At 42.2% G+C, this 21,222-nt stretch overlaps 1 protein-coding gene and 1 long non-coding RNA gene across 29 annotated transcripts in view; one reads left to right on the forward strand and one right to left on the reverse strand.

The window, feature by feature from the left end:
• The window catches only part of CSGALNACT1 (chondroitin sulfate N-acetylgalactosaminyltransferase 1), a 336,716-nt gene that overhangs the window by 143,104 nt on the left and 172,390 nt on the right, over positions 1–21,222 (forward strand). Inside the window, exon 1 of one of the 28 annotated variants that reach the window (XM_060407075.1) lies at positions 20,509–20,890. The exons of 26 other annotated variants lie outside the window; for them this stretch is intronic. The gene's annotated coding sequence lies outside the window, so the exon portion shown is untranslated. Of the gene's footprint in view, positions 1–20,508; positions 20,891–20,953; positions 21,070–21,222 lie in introns of those variants that run through there. One more of the 28 variants, XM_042241409.1, reaches the window with a different exon arrangement.
• LOC114110991 (uncharacterized) lies at positions 18,377–21,185 on the reverse strand. The gene is made up of 2 exons (XR_003587118.2): positions 21,085–21,185; positions 18,377–20,067 (listed from the first exon to the last, which is right to left on the reverse strand). It is a non-coding gene; the product is annotated as an uncharacterized LOC114110991 (long non-coding RNA).

The following is a 21,222-nucleotide window of genomic DNA, read 5'->3' on the forward strand; positions in this document are numbered from 1 at the left end:
GGAACTAGGATCCTGCGTACTGCACAGTGCGGCCAGGGGCAAAATAAAAGATAATAGTTGCCACCTCTTAGGGTTGTTCTGAGGATTAAAATAGATGATATATATGTAGTACTTGAGTTCTGGACAGATTTAAAAAAAAGTAGTTAATAATTGTGGCCATTACTATTTTAAAAAAAGTAACCTAAAGATCTACCCTAATTTAGCATAAGTATTATTTTGGTATATTTTTTTTAATTTTAAAAATATCTCACATGTATATTTTATTAAAGACAAGTTGAGATCTCACTGCCTCTTTTACTTAGTACTGTATAATGAGTGTATTGCCATTCAAAATCTGATTTTGGGGGGTTACATTTTATCCCATCATATGTACCCATGGTGTATTCACCATTTTCCTGTTGTCTTCTTAATAGCAGTTTCTGGATGCGTTTATTTGTCTGTACACTCAATGATAGAAATATTTACTAGTTTGATAAACTAAACTGCTTCTTAAAAGTGGAATTCTTACTGTTCAGTTCAGTTCAGTCACTCAGTTGTGTCCGACTCTTTGGGACCCCGTGAATTGCAGCACGCCAGGCCTCCCTGCCCATCACCAACTCCCGGAGTTCACTCAGACTCACGTCCATCGAGTCAGTGATGCCATCCAGCCATCTCATCCTTGGTCGTCCCCTTTTCCTCCTGCCCCCAATCCCTCCCAGCATCAGAGTCTTTTCCAATGAGTCAACTCTTGGCATGAGGTGGCCAAAGGACTGGAGTTTCAGCTTTAGCTTCATTCTTTCCAAAGAAATCCCAGGGCTGATCTCCTTCAGAATGGACTGGTTGGATCTCCTTGCAGTCCAAGGGACTCTCAAGAGTCTTCTCCAACACCACAGTTCAAAAGCATCAATTCTTCAGCACTCAGCCTTCTTCACAGTCCAACTCTCACATCCATACATGACCTGTTAGTGAGGTCGAAATTTTTCACATATTTTTTTTATTAAATGTTCTTTTGCTCCAGTGTCTGCTTTATTTGGTATAAATATTGCCATCTAACCCTTCTTTCCATTTGTATTTTCTAGACACGCTTTGCTCTTATTTTTATGTTTGATTTTAGGTCATTCAGTATTAGGTCCATCTTATAAATAGCATATAATTGGATGATAAAAATCTTTTCCTTTTTTGGGGTCTATTTAACCCATTCACATTTATTGTCATATTTCATAGATTTGCTCCTTTGTTAAATAATTTTTTTAACATTTTATGCCTCTTGTTCTCTGTACTTTTGTGATATGGATTGTATTTTTGTTTTCTTTCTAGTGATTTGAAAGGTACACATCCAGTTCTGTTGTTGCCAATTTTATAGCTTCAAAAAATAAAATGGACTCAAATTAGCTCTGAAAGTTCTTGTGAAAGAGGATGTTGGAATGAAGTCATGAGCAATGGAACATGATTGGAATAAATGTCTACCCCTCTAAGAGACTGCTGTGACATGCAGTCTCATTTGACTTCAACTGTTGATACTTTTATGTAAGAAAAAAAATAGTATTTTCCAGTAAGGTCAGCGTGCTGTGATTTGACCCTTTGGTTACTTGAAGGCTCATTTAAAATAAATAAAGAAAAAAAAAAGCCAAAACTTCTGTCTAGGCCCTTCCTCTGCTGTGCACCTTGCTTCCTCGTCACCTCACCTCATCTCCTGTGTAAAGTGTGGCAAGCCGCCCGCCAGGCCTGCGTGGGCAGTGTGGCTGAAACAGCCTGTGTTATCAGATGCTGGAGAAGCCTCTTTCTTCCTGGCTTCCGTTTCCACATCTGCAAGTTTAAGAAGTTGGGACGCGTAATCTCTCAGGTCACTTCTACGTTTCAACCTTCTATGATTCAGCAGTTAAACAGCTGAATGATTAAACAGCTGTTTGCGTAGCTTCAGTACCAGGGCCTATGTAGAATGAGAAGCACAGTACCGATCTGTGTTTAAAAAGCAGAGACGAGATCTCAAGTTGGTGAAAGATTCTGTGTTTTGATCTGTGTGGGGGTTGCATCATGTATGAATCTTCGAATTGCATTGGCTGTACCTTTAAGATGAAGACAACTTCATCACTTTACTTGCGTGTCTTATGCCTTGATAAACAGGATAAATAAACCAAAAAGAGAGAGAGAAGAAAAACAAGCAAGATGTTTAAAGGTTGTGGTTGTGAGGATGGTGTACGGAGAATTCACAGGAAGTAGATAATGAGGTTGAATCCTGTCATCAATTACCAGCCTTTGAATCTTGCGCATATTATTTATGTTTTTGAGAGTCAGTTTCTTTAGTGCAAATGAAATTTCTAGTGTCTACATTATGCGGCAGTCAGGGGTACTAAGTGAGTTATAGGGCACAGAAGGCTCCTGGCGTGTAGTAGGTGATCAATACCTATTTTCAAGAAGAGGCAATGAGAGTTTTAAACAGACATATGACAGATTCAAAGAGCTAAGAGACTTTACATCCATCTTTTGAAATCACTACAAATAAATAAAACCCAGAAAGCCTAGTGTTAAAGAGACTATGAAGGAAAAGCTAAACTCATATTTTTCTGGTGATGTTGCAAATTGGTAATACCTCTTGAAGAGAGCCCCTGGCAACTTATAATAAAAGTCATCCAGCTGATTATGGTCTTTAAGCTGGTAATCCCACTTTTCAAATTACAGCCTGAGAAAATAGCTCCAAAGGATAAACAAAATTTATTTATTTAAAAATGCTTGACCGAATTATAACAGTGGAAACAACTAGCTGAGAGATGGCTTAATGAAACCATTTCAGTGATACAGTGGAATATTTGTCCTTTTAAAACGACAGATACCAGGACCTAGTAGATATATGGAGAATTCAGGCAAAAAGTTAGAAAATGGTGTGCATATCCAAACATAGCCACGTAAACCCTTGCCTGTGCAATGACAAAGGTTGGAAGTGAACTTTGTAAATCTCGAGTTTTGTGTGGGAAAGAGGGTATCCGAATTTTTTCGTTAATTAATTTTTTTGGCTGCGCTGGGTCTTTGTTGCTGCCTGGGGGCCTTCTCTAGTTGCAGCGAGTGGGGGCTTCTCACTGCGGGGGCTTCTCTTGTCGCAGAGCTCAGGCGCTCGGGCACGTGGGCTCCAGCAGTTGTAGCGCGTGGACTCAGTTCAGTCGCGCAGTCGTGTCCGACTGTTTGCAACCCCATGGGCTGCAGCATGCCAGGCCGCCGTGTCCATCACCACTTACCCTGCCGTATGTAGAATCTTCTCACACCAGCGGTCAAACTCGTTTCGCCTGCATTGGGAGCTGGATTCTTAACCACTGGACAACCAGGGAAGTCCAAAGCTGAACTAGATTTAAATTTCTGGTTTATTGTAGTATACTGATTGCTAAATGGGTCCATAAAAATATAAACTATATGTTCTGAGATAGCACAGGACATCTATGAAGAGTGTATGAACCACAGAATAAAAATGTAGGGCAGAAAGACAGGTGGAATTAGAGAAAAATAGTCATTATGCTTCCTCTAATTTTTAAGTGTGCCTCACCAATGCATCATGACGGTAGTTATCACACTTGAGAAGTGCTTTTCCCGGAAATAAAGTTCAAGGCAGCCGAAACCCTCAATAGAGAGAAGAAAACTCAGGGAGAAGTTGTGTTTGGGGATATCTGGTTTCTTGTCAGTTGCATTGTTTTTCCAGCTGCTTTTCCTTCTTTTCTTTTGTGACAAAGGAGATGGTTTTATAGATGCTGAAATGGTTCACAATTGCCTTATTTAGTTGCTCTTATTTTTTATGTCTCCCCAGAGGGTCACAAAAATCCTTCATTTAAAAAGAGAAAATAATGTGTTTTTAGTGCAAGGAGAAATAGCCACTTTAGAGAACCTAGGGGAGTGGAGATAAATGCAGTCTGGCCCCATGGCCACAACACGCCCAGTACCTTGGATCATCTCGGATGTTGGAAGCTTTACACGGAGAATGGAATGAGCTCTGGGCAATGAGATGCCTCCCTTTCACCACCTGAAAGCCCAAACCAACTTTAAAAAAACTGTATCCTTTATTTTTTAATTGAAATATAGTCAGTGTACAATATGATGTTAGTTTCACAATCACATAATGGTTCGACATTTGCATCCATTATGAAATGGTCACCATAGTGAGTGCAGGGACCATCTGTCCCCATATACAGACATTACAGTGTTATGGGCCATCTTCCATATGTGGTGTGTTACACTGCTGTGACTTATTCATTATATAACTAATATAACTGGGTGTTTGTACCACTTAATCCCCTTCACCTATTTCATTCAGTCCCCCACTCCCCTCCCTCTGGCAACCACCCATTTGTTCTGTGTATTTAAGAGTCTGTGTTCATTTTGTTTTTTAGATTCCACATATAAGTGAAATCATGTAGTATTTGTCTCTTTCTGACTGACTTACTTTATTCAGCATGGTACTCCCTAGATCTATCTATGTTGTAGATCTATATATGTTGTCTTGCATATGGCAAGATTTCATTTTTGTGTGTGTGGTTGAGTAGTATTTTGTATTGTATATATACCACACCTTCTTGGGCTTCCCTGGTAGCTGAGCTGGTAAAGAATCTGCCTGTAGAATAGAAGGAACATACCTCAACATAATAAAAGCTATATATGACAAACCCACAGCAAACATTATCCTCAATGGTGAAAAATTGAAAGCATTTTCCCTAAAGTCAAGAACAAGACAAAGGTGCCCACTTTCACCGCTACTGTTCAACATAGTTTTGGAAGTTTTGGCCATAGCAATCAGAGCAGAAAAAGAAATAAAAGGAATCCAAGTTGGAAAAGAAGTAAAACTCTCACTGTTTGCAGATGACATGATCCTCTACCTAGAAAACCCTAAAGACTCCACCAGAAAATTACTAGAGCTCATCAACGAATATAGTAAAGTTGCAGGATATAAAATCAACACACAGAAATCCCTTGCATTCCTATACACTAATAATGAGAAAGCAGAAAAAGAAATTAAGGAAACAATTCCATTCACCATTGCAACGAAAAGAATAAAATACTTAGGAATATATCTACCTAAAGAAACTAAAGACCTATATATACTATAAAATACTGATGAAAGAAATCAAAGAGGACACTAATGAGAAATATACCATGTTCATGGATTGGAAGAATCAATATAGTGAAAATGAGTATACTACCCAAAGCAATCTACAGATTCAATGCAATCCCTATCAAGCTACCAGCAGTATTTTTCATAGAGCTAGAACAAATAATTTCACAATTTGTATGGAAATACAAAAAACCTCGAATAGCCAAAGCAATCTTGAGAAAGAAGAATGGAACTGGAGGAATCAACCTGCCTGACTTCAGGCTCTACTACAAAGCCACAGTCATCAAGACAGTATGGTACTGGCACAAAGACAGACATATAGATCAATGGAACAAAATAGAAAGCCCAGAGATAAATCCACACACCTATGGACACCTTATCTTTGACAAAGGAGGCAAGAATATACAATGGAGTAAAGACAATCTCTTTAACAAGTGGTGCTGGGAAAACTGGTCAATCACTTGTAAAAGAATGAAATTAGATCATTTTCTAACACCATACACAAAAATAAACTCAAAATGGATTAAAGATCTAAACGTAAGACCAGAAACTATGAAACTCCTAGAGGAGAACATAGGCAAAACACTATCTGACATAAATCACAGCAGGATCCTCTATGATCCACCTCCCAGAATTCTGGAAATAAAAGCAAAAATAAACAAATGGGATCTAATTAAAATTAAAAGCTTCTGCACAACAAAGGAAACTATAAGCAAGGTGAAAAGACAGCCTTCTGAATGGGGAGAAAATAATAGCAAATGAAGCAACTGACAAACAACTAATCTCAAAAATATACAAGCAACTTCTGCAGCTCAATTTCAGAAAAATAAACGACCCAATCAAAAAATGGCCCAAAGAACTAAATAGACATTTCTCCAAAGAAGACATACGGATGGCTAACAAACACATGAAAAGATGCTCAACATCACTCATTATTAGAGAAATGCAAATCAAAACCACAATGAGGTACCCATTTCACACCAGTCAGAATGGGTGCGATCCAAAAGTCTACAAGCAATAAATGCTGGAGAGGGTGTGGAGACAAGGGAACCCTCTTACACTGTTGGTGGGAATGCAAACTAGTACAGCCACTATGGAGAACAGTGTGGAGATTCCTTTAAAAATTGCAAATAGAGCTGCCTTATGACCCAGCAATCCCACTGCTGGGCATACACACCGAGGAAACCAGAATTGCAAGAGACACGTGTACCCCAATGTTCATTGCAGCACTGTTTAAAATAGCCAGGACATGGAAGCAACCTAGATGCCCATCAGCAGATGAATGGATAAGAAAGCTGTGGTACATATACACAATGGAGTATTACTCAGCCATTAAAAAGAATACATTTGAATCAGTTCTAATGAGGTGGATGAAACTGGAGCCGATTATACAGAGTGAAGTAAGCCAGAAAGAAAAACACCAATACAGTATACTAACACATGGAATTTAGAAAGATGGTAACGATAACCCTGTATGTGAGACAGCAATAGAGACACAGATGTATAGAACAGACTTTGGGACTCTGTGGGAGAGGGAGAGGGTGGGATGATTTGGGAGAGTGGCATTGAAACATGTATAATATCATGTAAGAAATGAATTGCCAGTCTATGTTTGATACAGGATACAGGATGCTTGGGGCTGGTGCACGGGGAAGATCCAGAGAGATGATATGGGGTAGGAGGTGGGAGAGGGGCTCAGGATTGGGAACTCATGTACACCCATGGCATATTCATGTCAATGTATGGCAAAACCAATACAGTATTGTAAAGCAAACTAAAGTAAAAAAAAAAAAAAAAAAGAATCTGCCTGCAATTCAGGAGGCCCTGGTTCGATCCCTGGGTTTCGAAGATCCCCTGGAGAAGGGAAAGGCTACCCGCTCCAGTATTCTGGCCCGGAGAATTCCATGGACTGTTCCATGGGGTCACAAAGAGTCAGACACGGCTGAGTGACTTTCACTTTCACATTTGCTTTATCCATTCATCTACTAATGGACATGTACATTGCTTCCATGTCTTGGCTGTTGTAAACGATACTTCAGTGAACATAAAAGTGCATATATCCTTTGGAATTGCTGTTTTTGTTTTCTTTGAGTAAAAACCTACAGGTGAAATTGCTGGATTATATGGCAGTTCTGTTTTTATTTTTCCAAGGAATCTCCGTGCTGATTTCCACATTGGCTGTATCAACTGCTTTCCCTCCTGCAGTGCACAAGGACTCCCTTTTCTCCACATCTTGCTACTCCTGGTGTTTTTGATGGTGGCCATTCTGACAGGCATGAAGCGTTATCTCACTGTGGTTTTGGGCTGCAGTTCCCTGATGATTGGTGGTGCTGAGCATCCTTTCATGTGTCTTCTGGCCATCTGTGTGTCTTCTTGGAAAAATGGCTTTCGTGTCTTCTGCTCATATCTCAGTCAGGTTTGTTTGTTTCGATGTTGACTTGTATGAGAACTCTAATCAGATTTATCTTTTGCAAATAGCTTCTCCCATTCAGTAGGCTGCCTTTTCATTTTATTGACTGCCTCCTTAACTGTGGAGGAGTTTTTTAGTTTGCTGTATTTCCATTTGTTTATTTTTACTCTTTTTTTTTGGCCTGAGAAGACATATCAAAAATATATTGCCAAGACTGATGTCAAAGATCATATTGCTTATGTTTTCTTGTAGGAGGTTGATGGTTTCATGTCCTGCATTTAAGTCTTTAATCATTTTGAATTTATTTTTGTACATTTTGTGAGAAACTAGTTCAGTTTGATTCTCTTGCATGTCACTGTCCTGTTTTCCGACCACCATTCAGTGAAGAGGCTGTCTTTTCTTCATTGTATATTCTTGACCCCTTTGTCATAGGCTAATTGGCCGTATGAATGTGGATATATGTCTGAACTCTTTTCTGTTCTTTTGAACTATGTGTCTGTTTTTGTGTCAGTTCCATACCATTTTTATTACTCTAACTTTGTAGTGTAGTCTGAAGTCAGTTCTGTGAAAAATATTCTACTTCTTTGCAAAATGCCATTGGAATTTTTTATAGAAATTGGGTTGCATCTGTAGATTGAGCAGTATGGTCTTGTTAACAATATTCTTTCAGTCCATGAGGATACATGTCTTTCCGTCTGTCTGGTCATCCTCAGTTTCTTTTGTCAGGATCTTAGAGTTTTCTGAGTACAGATGTTTCACCTCCTTGATTAGGCTTATTCCTAGGTATCTTATTCTTTTTGATGCAATTGTGAATTGGATTATTTTCTTTGTTTCTCTTTCTGACAGTTTGTCGATAGTTTGTTATAGAAATAACAATGGGTTTCTGTATATTGATTTTATAGCCTGCAGCTGGACTGAACTCCTTTATTAGTTCTAACAGCTTTTTTGGTGCCATCTCTAGGATTTTCTGTATATAGTATTATGTCATCTGCAAATAGTGAGTTTTACTTCTTTTCCAGTTTGGGCGCCTTTCTTTTTCTTTTCTGATTGCTGTGGCTAGGATTTCTAACACTATGTTGAGTAACAGTGCTGAGTGTCAGCATCCTTATCTTGTTCCTGATCTTAGAGAAAATGCTTTCAGTTTTCCGCCAATGCGCATGATGCTAGCTATGGGCTTACTGTATATGGTCTTTGTTACGTTGAGTTATGTTTCCTCTATGCCACTTTGTTGAGAGTGTTTATTGTAAATGGATGTTGAATTTTGTCAAAAGTTGTTTCTGCATCTATTGAGATGATCATATAATTCTTACACTTCAATTTGCTATTGTAGTGTATCACATTAATTGCTTTGCAGATATTGAGCCATCTTACATCCTCAGGTAAATTCCACTTCATCATCGTATATGGTCCTTTTAATGTACTGCTGAATTTGACTTACTAATATTCTGTTGAGCATTTTTGCATCTATGTTCATCAGTGACATTGGTCTGTAATTTTCTCTTTTGTTGGGGTATCTTTGTCTGGTTTTGTTATCAGGGTGATGTGGGCCTGGTAGAATGAGTTTGAAAGCATTCCTTTCTGTTCAGGTGTTTGGAATAGTTTGAGAAGGATAGGTGTTTGGTAGAATTCATCTGTGAAGGTGTCTGGTCCTGAACTTTGGCTTACTGGGAGTTTTTAAAATTGCCAGTTTAATTTTCTTGCTAGCAATTGATCTGCTTATATTTTCTATTTCTTCCTGGTTCAGTCTTGGGAGATTTCACATTTCTAGGAATTTGAAATTGCTTCCAGGTTGTCCATTTTATTGGTATATAGTTGTTTGTAGTAGTCTCTCATGATTCTTTGTATATCTGTGGTGTTGGCTGTAACTTCTTTTTTATTTCTGTTTTTATAGATTTGGGCCCCCTCCCCCCTTTTTTTTTTCTTGATGAATCTGGCTAAAGGCTTATCAATCTGTTTATATTTTCAGAGAAGCAGCTCTTACTTTCACTGATCTTTTCTTTTTTTTTTTTTGTTGTTTAGTCTCTATTTTATTTATTTCTGCTCTGATCTTTTTTTTTTTTTTCCTCTCCTTCTACTAACTTTAGGTTTTGTTTTTTCTTCTTTTTCTAGTTTCTCTAGGGGTACGTTTAGGTTGTTTATTGAGATTTTTTTTTCTTGTTCCCTAAGGTAGGTTTTATCATTATAAACTTACCTTTCAGAACTGCTTTTGCTATATTTGCTGATTTTGGATCATTGCGTTTTCATTTTCATTTGTCTAATTTTGGTCTTTTCTGTTTAGAGAAGTTTAGCATTTCATGCAAAGCCAGTTTAGTGGTGTTGAACTCTTTACCTTTTGCTTGTCCATAAAACTTTATTTCTTTCTCAAACTTGAATGATAGGCTTGCCAGGTATGCATGCTACATCGCTTCAGTCATGTCCAATTCTGTGTGACCTTGTGGACTGTAGCCCACCAGGCTCCTCTGTCCATGGGATTCTCCAGGCAAGAATACTGGAGTGGGTTGCCATGCCCTCCTCCAGGGGATCTTCCCCACCCAGGGATCGAACCCATGTCTCCTGCATTGGCAGATGGGTTCTTTACCACTAGCACCACCTGGGAAACCCCTTGCCAGGTACAGTATTCACCTTTCTTCTTATGTTTTGAATATATTGTATCACTCCCTCGGACCTGAAGAATTTCTGCTGGAAAGTCAGAGGATAGTCTTAGGGGAGTTCCCTTCCATGTAACAAGTTGCTTTTCTCTTACTGCTTTCGGGGTCCCCTCTTTGTCTTTAACTCTTGTTAGTTTAATTACAGCATGTCTTTGTGTGGACCTCTTTGGGTGCATCTTGTTTGGGACTCTCAGTGCTTCCTTCCTGGGCTTAGATGTCTAATTTCTTTTCCCAGGTTAGTGAATTTTTCAGCTATTATTTCTTCCAATAAATTCTCTGCCCCTTTCTCTCTCTTCTCCTTCTGGGACCCCTAAAATGTTAGCGTTAATAATGCTTGAGTTGTCTCAGAGGTCTTTTAAACTGTCCTCACATTTATTTATGTAGATTAAACAAGTTTTTTCATCGACGTATAATTGATTTACAATGTTGTGTTAGTTTGAGGTGTATAGTACAATGATTCAGTTATAAATACACATATATCTATTCTTTTATACAGGAAATGTGCTGGGGGGGGTGCAGTGCACGCCCCTCAACAGGGCAGCATGCTTGGGAGTGCCCCTGTGTTCGCTCTGGGGGCTCTTCTGCTGGGATGAGGCTGACTTCTCGGGATGTGGCTGGTGGGCAAGGCTGTCCTTGGTTGGCTGACAGGTTCTCCCACATGTGCCCCACTGACCTTCAGAGCCAGACATTCTGGGGGGCTTGTCTTATTGCAGGACCCCTGGCATGTGGAATGCAGTGTGAGGCTTGGGCCCCTTGATTGTGAGGGAAAGCCTCTGTAATTGTGGTTATCCACCAGGTGTACAGGTCTTGACTGTACAGTGTCTCTGACCTCTGACCCATCTCCTTGAGGTTCTTTTGATGTATATTTAGTTGTGGAAAATCTTTTCTGTTGTTCTTTTCATGCTCATAGATAGTTGCTCTGTAAATAACTGTAATTTTGGTGCGTCTGCGGGAATAGATGAGCTCAGGATTTTCCTACCCTAATGTCTCGGCCACACCTCCCAAATCAACATTGTAGAGTTTTCAAAGTGAAAAAGATTGTTAGTGTGTAGAGGAGAACATGGTGGGCTCTGACTGGGGAACTCTTCTCCTTTTCCTTGGGCTTTCCCTTAGGGTGGTCCCTTGGGAACAAAATATCTTTGGGGAATAATGAAGGAATTTTCAAGGTGTGGGAGAGCTCCAGGTATCTTAAGGGATGGAGGAAGCTTTGTATTGGAAATGTGTTTGTGTCATGGAAGATTTTTTACTCAAGTTACAAAATGCAAGGGGTATTATCCCAAAGAGAACTGGCAGAATCACCAAGCTGGAAGGAGTCTTCAGTTCAGCTCAGTTTAGTTCAGTTGCTCAGTCGTGTCTGACTCTTTGCGACCCCAGGAATTGCAGCACACCAGGCCTCCCTGTCCATCACCAGCTCCAGGAGTTCACTCAAACTCATGTCCATCGGGTCGGTGATGCCATCCAGCCATCTCATCCTCTGTTGTTCCCTTCTCCTCCTGCCCCCAATCCCTCCCAGCATCAGAGTCTTTCCAATGAGTCAACTCTTTGCATGAGGTGGCCAAAGTATTGGAGTTTCAGCTTTAGCATCATTCCTTCCAAAGAACACCCAGGGCTGATCTCCTTTAGAATGGACTGGTTGGAAGGAGTCTTAGGAATCAATTAGTCCAAACCCTTGATTTTACTGAAGAGGAAATAGACTCCAGGAAGAGAAATGGCTTGCCCAAGTATATAGTCATCACCGAGGACACGGCCAAACCCAAATCTGTTGATTTCTGGGCATGATTTCCCCTGCTCCCCCACCACAGTTCTCCTACCTCCCACCATTGCTTCATTACTGACTTTTCTGAATAGCCTTCAGACTTAGAAATGTAGCTGTTTCACGTACAGAGTTTCTTTAAGCCATCAGAGGTGTGAGTCAGCAAATCGTGACCGACAGCCTTGGTCTAGGATCCTGTGTGTCTGGCAGAGGGAGAGATGTCGTTCAGAAGCTCAGCCTGGGTTTATACCTAGCTCCACCTCTGGGCTGGTGAAGGATGTGAAGCAAGATACTTAACTTCTTTGAACTTTGATATCCTCATCGTGATAGGCAGTGCCTATGCCTTAGGTTCCTTAGGTGAGGAGCAAATGGCTCCGTCCATAAGACCGGGGCCTGGTCTAGAGTGTACGTGTCCCCAGTTGTGCCCAGCTCTTTGCAACCCCATGGATTGTAGCCCGCCAGACTTATCTGTCCATGGAATTTTCCAGGCAAGAAATATTGGAGTGCGTTGCCACTTCCTACTCCAGGTCATCTTCCTGACCCAGGGATCACACCTGTGTCTCCTGCATTGGCAGGCGGGTTCTTTACCTTTTGTGCCACCTGGGAAGCCCTGGTCTATAAGTGCTCAATAAATGTTAGCGGTTGTTACTGTAACTCTAAAGGTAGTTAGAGCTCTTTCTATCAAAAATATGAAGGAAATAAAAAACTATGTTTATATGTGTGTATATATAAACAACAATCATAAATCTTGCTTCTGGAGGCTTTTATGGGTTCTAGTCTAGCGTGTGGTTTTCTATAGCTTTTCATCCAACAACTGTCTTAATTGCCTCAAAATATAACTACTCAGTCTTTTAAAAAAATTTCCCTATTTTTGTCTATTCAGTAATTGCTCTGCAATAAACTCACATATTTAAAGTATACATGGGCTTCCCTGGTGGTTCAGTAGCCCCAGTGCTGGGGACCCAGGTTCCATCCCTGGTTGGAGAGCCAGATCTCACATGCTGCAGCTAAGAGTTCTCACTGACGACTAAAAGGTCTCACACGCTGCGGCGGAGATCGAAGCTCAAAGGTCCCATGTGCAGCAATGAAGACCTGGTGCAGCCAAATAAATAAATATTTTGAAAAAGATGCATTCCACCTTCAGAGGTACTATAAAAAAATTAAGTATACAACTTGATTAGTTTTTTTTAAAATTTATTTATTTATTTTAATTGGAGGCTAATTACAATATTGTAGGGGTTTTTGCCATACATCGACACGAATCAGCCATGGGTGTACATGTGTTCCCCATCCTGAACCCCCTCCCACCTCCCTCCCCATCCCATCCCTCAGGGTCATTCCAGTGCACCAGCCCTGAGCACCCTGTCTCATGCATCAAACCTGGACTGGGGATCTATTTCACATATGGTAATATACATGTTTCAATGCTATTAGTTTTAATACACATATGAAACCATCCCCCAAATCAAGATAGTGATCAGATACACATCACCAGGAGAGTTTCCATCTGCCCCTTGGTAATCCCACCATGCTGCCTATCCTGGTGCCCCCGACCCTTTATGCCCACCCCCAGGCAAACTCTGACCTGCTAGAATTTTATATTATGGAATCATACAGTATATTTTCTATTTGTCTGGCTTCTTTCCATCAGCATGATTATCATTCTTACTCCTACATGGACCAATAGTTCATTTTTCTTACTGCTTATTACTCCCAATATTGTTTTTGTTTATTCTTTACCCCTGTCTTACTTAACTGGACATGGCATGGAATGAAAACATATTTTAATGATTTTAAAAATATTTATTGGGTTAAATATCTGTGTTTCTCATTCTTACTTTTCATTTTGTTGTTATCTGGTATATGTAGTAAGTAGTATACAGAAATTGTAGATTTCTTGAGAGTAACACCCATTGTACTCTGTATGCATATTTAAAAAAATTGATATCTATAAACAGTATTGCTATTTATTTGAACATTGAGATTACAATTTTCTCCTGTCTTGCTGACTCTCAGGTACCAAAAAAAGCATCCTTCCCTTGGCCTGACTCAATAAATTGATTGAATAAATTCAGTTCTATAAATATTTACACATAGTTTTCATTTTCATGGTGAAATATTTCTTCTGTTGATGTTTAAATCTTTTTTTTTTTGAAAGTAGGAACAGTATGTTCTCAATTTCCTTGCAGCTGGAGCATAACATGAAGTAAACTAAAAAAAAATGGCTACAGCAAAAATAATATATTTGCAAGATAATAAGAGATCATTTGAGAGGCAAGTCTATTTTTCTAATGTTCTTTACCAGCACCATAGTATCTCTCAACTGTTGACACTTCTGCATCTGGGAAGGAGCAAGATAAAAATTACCATTCAGAATACCTGTTCAAGTTTGGTGAAAGATTTAATTTCTTCATCTGTCACTGTGTCACGAGCCCTGTGAATACTATAGATCAACCCTCGGTGCCAGAAGTGCTAGAGGCTTGGCAGCATTGTGGGTAGAATTTAGCCAGAGGGAATTGTCAAGAAGCCAGAAAAAACAAGCTTCACCCATTCTGCACCTCAGCCTTGTGTTCTGGGTGGCTGTCCTCGGAAACCTGGGAATGCAGTAATTTAAAAAACTGAGCCCATAAATGGAGACGTATATACTGACCTTAACGATGCTGCAAGGATTCTAGGAGCAAGATAGACTTTTATGGAACACAATAAAAAGTAATTCAGTTACATTCTGTGCTGGAAGGTACCTTAGAGATGATCTGATCCAAACTTTCATTTTGTTGATGACCAGCCCAAGGTCACACAGTAACTTAATGGCAGAACTGGGGCTAGACCAGGGATTTCTGAGCCACGCATGGATTTTCTATGTGGGCCCTCTCAGCGTTCCTGCCCCTGTTGTGTTGGGGCTGGTGTGTTGGAGTGTTCGATGCTGGAAGGTGGGATTTGCTCTCTCTGAGCTGCCCTGTGGAAGGGTCTGTGTTCCCTGGGGCACTGCATCTGAGTGCTCTTCTTCCTGAGCATCTTATCTTCTTAGGGGGTGAGTTTATTCTGCTGAATGGAGAGCTGTGCTTCTGGCTCTATCAGTTCTGTGAGGTGTGACGTTTGGTTAATGGGCAAACCCATGCTTTTGATGGTCAGCTTACTCATTATCAACTAGTCTGGTAAAATCACTATACTCAGGAGGCTGTACCTTTAAGTCTTGAAAGAGCTTCTGCTTTTGAAAGCTCGTCCCTCATCTTCACATCCAAGTCCAGTCCTGCTCATCTCCCTTCATCTGTGCTGTTTGTTTCTCTCTGTGATGTATGTATCTCCCCCACCGATGGAATCCTCATGGGGAAGGGAGGCAGCCGATAAAGACCACCCTCCTTCACCGAGAACCACTGGCCCGATCCAGCCAGATTTGGAAAAACAGACTAAGACGTTATGGACTTGCCTAAGGTCTCATAGTAACATGTTTAAGATGATGCCTTAGTCCCGGCTGCTATAAGAGAACATCCAAACACACACTGGGAGGCTCATCAACAGCAGTCATTTGTTCTTCACAGTTCTGGAGGCTGGAAGTCCAAGATCACAGGGTGAGCACGGTCTGGTTCTGATGAGGGCCCTTTTCTGGGCTATGGACAGCTGACTTCTCACTGTGTCCTCACAAAGCAAAAAAAAAAAAAAAAAAAAAAAGCAAGCTACCTTTCTTGTTACATCTCACAAGGGCACTAATCCACTCAAGAGAGTAGCACCCTCATGACCTAATTACCTCCCAAAGACCCCCATCTCCAAATACCAATGTATTGGGGTTAGAATTTCAACACAGTCCATAACAGATGAAAACCTGAATCCCACACCGTGCCCAGGGCTGAGTGCTACAGGCTTCCCTCACTGGTATCTGTGATGTCACCACATGCCTGGCAGCTGCAGCGTCTCAGACAGGCAGGGCTGGCCCGGAGGGGTTTCAGAGAGGGTGTGTAACTGCAGACTCTGCTGAGAAAGAGCTCTCTTACAAAGGAGCATCAGCTGTCTCAGGTTCAGTCCCTGGGTCAGGAAAATTCCCCTGGAGGAGGGCATGACAACCCACTCCAGTATTCTTGCCTGGAGAATCCCATGGACAGGGGAGCCTGGTGGGCTACAGTCCATGGGGTTGCAAAGAATCAGACATGACTGAAGTAACTTAGTTCGCACATCAGCTGTCTGTCTGTATCCCAACTGATGTAGGAGAAAGATGTGTGATTGGTCTCACCATCAATGGCAAACAGAGCACTTTAGTCTCTTTTCTAGAGATTGGCGGTAACTCTGATTCCCTCCACTTCTAGCCTGTCTTTTCTGATGCTCTAATAGCATATTATTTGTGACTCTATTTAGCATATGAATCATTTCATTCTCCCTTGTATTAGCAGTTTTCATGTTGACAGTATAGGAGACGGCACACACAGGGCCCTCATGGGACCCCACAGCCCACTTTGTAAATGCTTGGAATTTAAGGAGATACACTTATACTTGATACCCTTTAAGGCAACATTAGACCCATACATTTTAAAAGAGACTTCAAATAATTTAACAACATAATCTTGCTCATCATCTTGGCAGCTCTGTTCATAGCATAGTAAGTAATGCTCAAAATTCTCCAAGCCAGGCTTCAGCAGTACGTGAACCATGAACTTCCTGATGTTCAAGCTGGTTTTAGAAAAGGCAGAGGAACCAGAGATCAAATTGTCAACATTTGTTGGATCATCGAAAAAGCAAGAGAGTTCCAGGAAAGCATCTACTTCTGCTGTATTGACTGCTTCTGCTTTAAGGCCTTTCACGGTGTGGACCACAACAAACTGGAAAATTCTTAAAGAGATGGGAATACCTGACCACCTGACTTGCCTCTTGAGAAATCTGTATGAAAGTCAGGAAGCAATCGTTAGAACTGGGCATGAAACAACAGACTGGTTCCAAATAGGGAAAGGAGTACATTAAGGCTGTATATTGTCACCCTGCTTATTTAACTTATATGCAGAGTACATCATGAGAAATGCTAGGCTGGATGAAGCACAAGTTGGAATCAAGATTGCCGGGAGAAATATCAATAACCTCAGATATACATATGACACCACCCTTAATGGCAGAAAGCAAAGAACAACTCTTGATGAAAGTGCAAGAGGAGAGTGAAAAAGTTGGCTTAAAACTCAACATTCAAAAAACTAAGATCATGGCATCTGGTCCCATCACTTCATGGCAAATAGATGGGGAAACAGTGGAAACAGTGAGACCTTATTTTGGGGGGGCTCCAAAATCACTGCAGATGGTGACTGCAGCCATGAAATTAAAAGACGCTTACTCCTTGAAAGAAAAATTATGACGAACCTAGATAGCATATTGAAAAGCAGACATTACTTTGCCAACAAAGGTCCATCTAGTCAAGACTATGGTTTTTCCAGTGGTCATGTATGGATGTGAGAGTTGGACTGTGAAGAAAGCTGAGCACCGAAGAATTGATGCTTTTGAACTGTGGTGTTGGCGAAGACTCTTGAGAGTCCCTTGAACTGCAAGGATATCCAACCAGTCAGTTCTAATGGAGATCAGTCCTAAAAATTCATTGGAAGGACTGATGCTGAAGCTGAAATTCCAATACTTTGGCCACCTGATGTGAAGAACTGACTCATTAGGAAAAACCCTGATTCTGGGAAAGATTGAAGAGAAGGGGATGACAGAGGATGAGATGGTTGGATGGCATCACCAACTCAACAGACATGAGTTTTGAGCACGCTCCAGGAGTTGCTGATGGACAGGGAAGCCTGGTGTGCTGCAGTCCATGGGGTCTCAAAGAGTCAGACACGACTGAGCAACTCAACTGAACTGATCTGTGCTTATCACCGTTTTATCAGAGTGATAAATTGAAGTGAAGATAGTGAGGATGGCCACTTCACGGGCAGGGTTAGGAATGAGAAAGGGGCATCATCTCATTCCCTGGTGGCTCAGCAGTAAAGAATCCGCCTGCCAATGCAAGAAACCTGAGCTCGATTCCTGGCCTGGTAAGATCCCCTGGAGGAGAAAATGGCAACCCACTCCAGTATTCTTGCCTGGAGAATCCCATGAACAGAGGAACCTGGTGGGCTGCAGTCACGGGGTCACAAAGAGTCAGACACGACTGAGCGACTGAACAGCAACACGTCCTCATCTCATTCGCTCTGCGTCTTTACACACAAGACCAGGATGCAGAGACTCTGTTGTTCGTTTCACAGAATAACAGAAGACAGGGTTTTGGGGGAAGAACTCATGACTTTTAAAATGTTTCCTAAAATGTACTGTTTTCAGTAGAATTATTTAATGTGGAAGGAATCTTGTCAAGAATATAGTAACATGCCATTTGTAATGTGTAGCATCCAAGGGCACTTTCTTTTCTGAAACATTCTTGAGAAGGATAATTTTAGAAGTTGGCTGCATACTTCCCGACCCTAAGTCTGCCCCGTCTCCCAGCGCAGTTACCCAGAGGACTCCGCTGATTAACACAAATGAAAACACTACCATCAAGATTTTAAAACATGTATATTATTATCCACATGTGCACACACACACAAAAACCCCCTGGGCAGCTTGAGTTGGCCGGTATGTTTCTAGTCTATCGGTGCTTTGGTTTGTTATGTTAGGCAGGCTTTTTTTCTTATTTTTCATATTTCAGGAATCAATGTGTCTGATACTGATGTGGTTTAGATGGATTAAAGATTTAGATTTACATGTATGAATGTGAGGAAGCCTTGGAACTTAAGGTACCTGCCTTGAGGACCAGCCACGCCTTTGAAGTTCTTTGGAAGTCCTGGGAACTTTCACTTACTCATTGTGCGTTGAACAGTACAGCTTCCCAGATTGTTAAAATAGCATTGACCTCAGTGTCCTTGTTTTCAACTTCTCTTTTCCATAGTTGATTTTTGGCGATCTCCTTTGGCGTGATTAAAAGCTGACTTATTTATGGAGTGCTGCTAATTGATGGATGTCGAACTCTGTTAACTGTGGAGGGGGAGTGGCGGGGGCAGGCTTCCCAACCTTTCAAATCCCAACTGGGAAATTTCCAAAACTGAGTGTGTGGTTTTCCCATGGAACCTCTCCCAGCTACTCTCATGCACATCCTGCCCTCTCCTGCTCACTTTTTACCAAAACCAGAACTTGAGAGGCCACGGAAGCCCTGCCATAATCCTCTCTCTATGCCAAACTGAGGAGAGCACCAGGGCATCAGATGACTGGAGAGGAGCCCTCAGACCTGGACTCAGCCCGAGGGATGTCCTTGAGAACTAGTTTCTGAATTCGACAAAGCAAGGTGCTTGTCTCTGCTCTGTACCTGCAGTTGCTTTCTGGATTTAGCTTTTATTTTTAGCGCATTCTTATTGTCTCTGTCTTCGATACTCTGAAAGGCTTGTCCAAGAGCGGTTTGTCACTGTGATTTCTTGTGAAGAATGAGGGCTTCAGGAGTCTGGGGAGGGTCCTCAGATGCCGGCCGTGTGTCTGCAGGTTACCGCTGGCAGCCACCCACCTATTGGAGAACCACCCATGAGGACCACCATGTTGCATCCTCGAGGAAGTCGAGGCTTGCGTTTCTTTTTCTTTTTAGAGCTTCGGTTTTGAAGTCAGAAAAATCCTGGCTTTACCATATACCTGTCCGAGAGGCTTCTTAGCACCTTTGAGCCTCATTTTCCCCATCTTTAGAATGGGGAGGTTATGGCAGACTCCCATGGCATCGCTGTGGGGATGGCAGGAGCTCACCCTGGGAGCAGCTCTTGCAGTGTGAGGCAGGCATGTGGCAGGCGAGTGGGTGATGACCCTTGCCGTCCTCCTAATGGGAGAAGCCCAGCTGCACACACCCCTGTCCTCTGTGTATCTGAGGCTCACCTCCAATGATTTTCCATGATGGCACCTCCCCTCTCATCTTGACCTCTAGGGAGTCTTGCCAGTGGTTCTGCCTTCCTGTGTCTCTCCCTTTCTATTACCAGCGAGAGATGACCACCTTCTTAGGGCACCTGATGTTTGGAACTGCAAGGAGACAGTGTGCTTCCCAGAGTCGAGGAGCCGAGCGTCCGTGTGTGCTTTACTAGGAGGCGAGGAGAAGCAGGGCTGTCCTGTAACTCCTAACCTGTAGTCTGGCGTTGCCAGGACAGGCACTCGGGCTGGCCGGATGAATGGGGCCTCTGTGTGTGGATGAAAAAACCCAGCGTTTCTCTTCCAGTTGCTGCAGTTGAGAAGAACAAATTCGATTATTAATTTAATCGTGGTAGCATGAGCTGACAGCCTATTTAGTTTCATTGTTAAAACAAGTGTGGTTTTGAATGATGTGGACTTTCCCTCTTACTTAGATGGCAAAGAATATTCATTACAGATATCAATAAAGACCATGCTGGTGATCCCGCCTCCAAAGCTTGCCCCCGCTGCGTGCAGAAAAGGCAGAATAGGACATTTAAGTGGCTGAGAATGAGAATGGGAGACTGGAAGCCAAATTATAAACTCATTTCAACTCCTGGCCCGCAGGCCCTAGAGTGGCCTTATTTGTTGTCAAGGATGGAAAACAACTCGGATTCAGGTCCAAGTGATTATTCGACTTTGGCATTGCGGCGGGGCTGCCAACTGCAGTTCCATTTAGACACAGATTAATTAGCCAGGCAGGGACGGAAGTGGGCTGGGAGAGAGAAGCCGGGAGAGGCAGCGCAGCGGGGGGACTGGCGGGGCTGGGGTGGGGGGAAGGCCCCGGCTGGCCCACCGTTTCAACAGTTAACCCACAGGAAAGCGGATCCAGATGGCCCCTTCTATGGTGACGCACCTCACGCCGTACTGACTGACTCGGTGTCCGTGCTGCAGAGAAAACTTTCAAACTTGGGCGCAGGGAGAAACAGCACGTGACAGCCCCCAGCACTGGCACCGGGAGGCCGACCCCGCGGACCTCAGCCGCTTATCAATTTGTCTTTGTCCCGCTGCAACCACCCTGGACCTTTTTTTTTTTTTTTTAAATTATTATTTTTATTCCTGCCTGTGAAACGGGAACCATAGAGTATTTTCGTGTATGTGTGTGTGTGTGTGTGTGTGTGTGTGTGCGCGCGCGCTATGACTTGAATTATAAAGACAGATGAGATGAAATCACAAACTCGGGAAAACACGACTCTGCGTAAAGGAGTTGAAGATAGAATTATTCGCGTCTGTTTAATCGCGGGGGCGAATCCTCTCCGGAGTGTTTCCCCCGGTGCTGTGCTCGTACCTCTTTTGCGTCCGCGTTGATCTCCGTGGACACAGGGGCGCTCGGTGGATTCCTGAAAGGCCGGGGGGCACAGGGCTGGACGGAGCGGGCGCAGGGGGGGCGTCCGGGGAGGAGGCGGGTCCCGCGGGCGGTGCGCGC

This window comes from Ovis aries, chromosome 26, assembly GCF_016772045.2.
Source record: "Ovis aries strain OAR_USU_Benz2616 breed Rambouillet chromosome 26, ARS-UI_Ramb_v3.0, whole genome shotgun sequence".
NCBI lineage: Eukaryota > Metazoa > Chordata > Mammalia > Artiodactyla > Bovidae > Ovis > Ovis aries.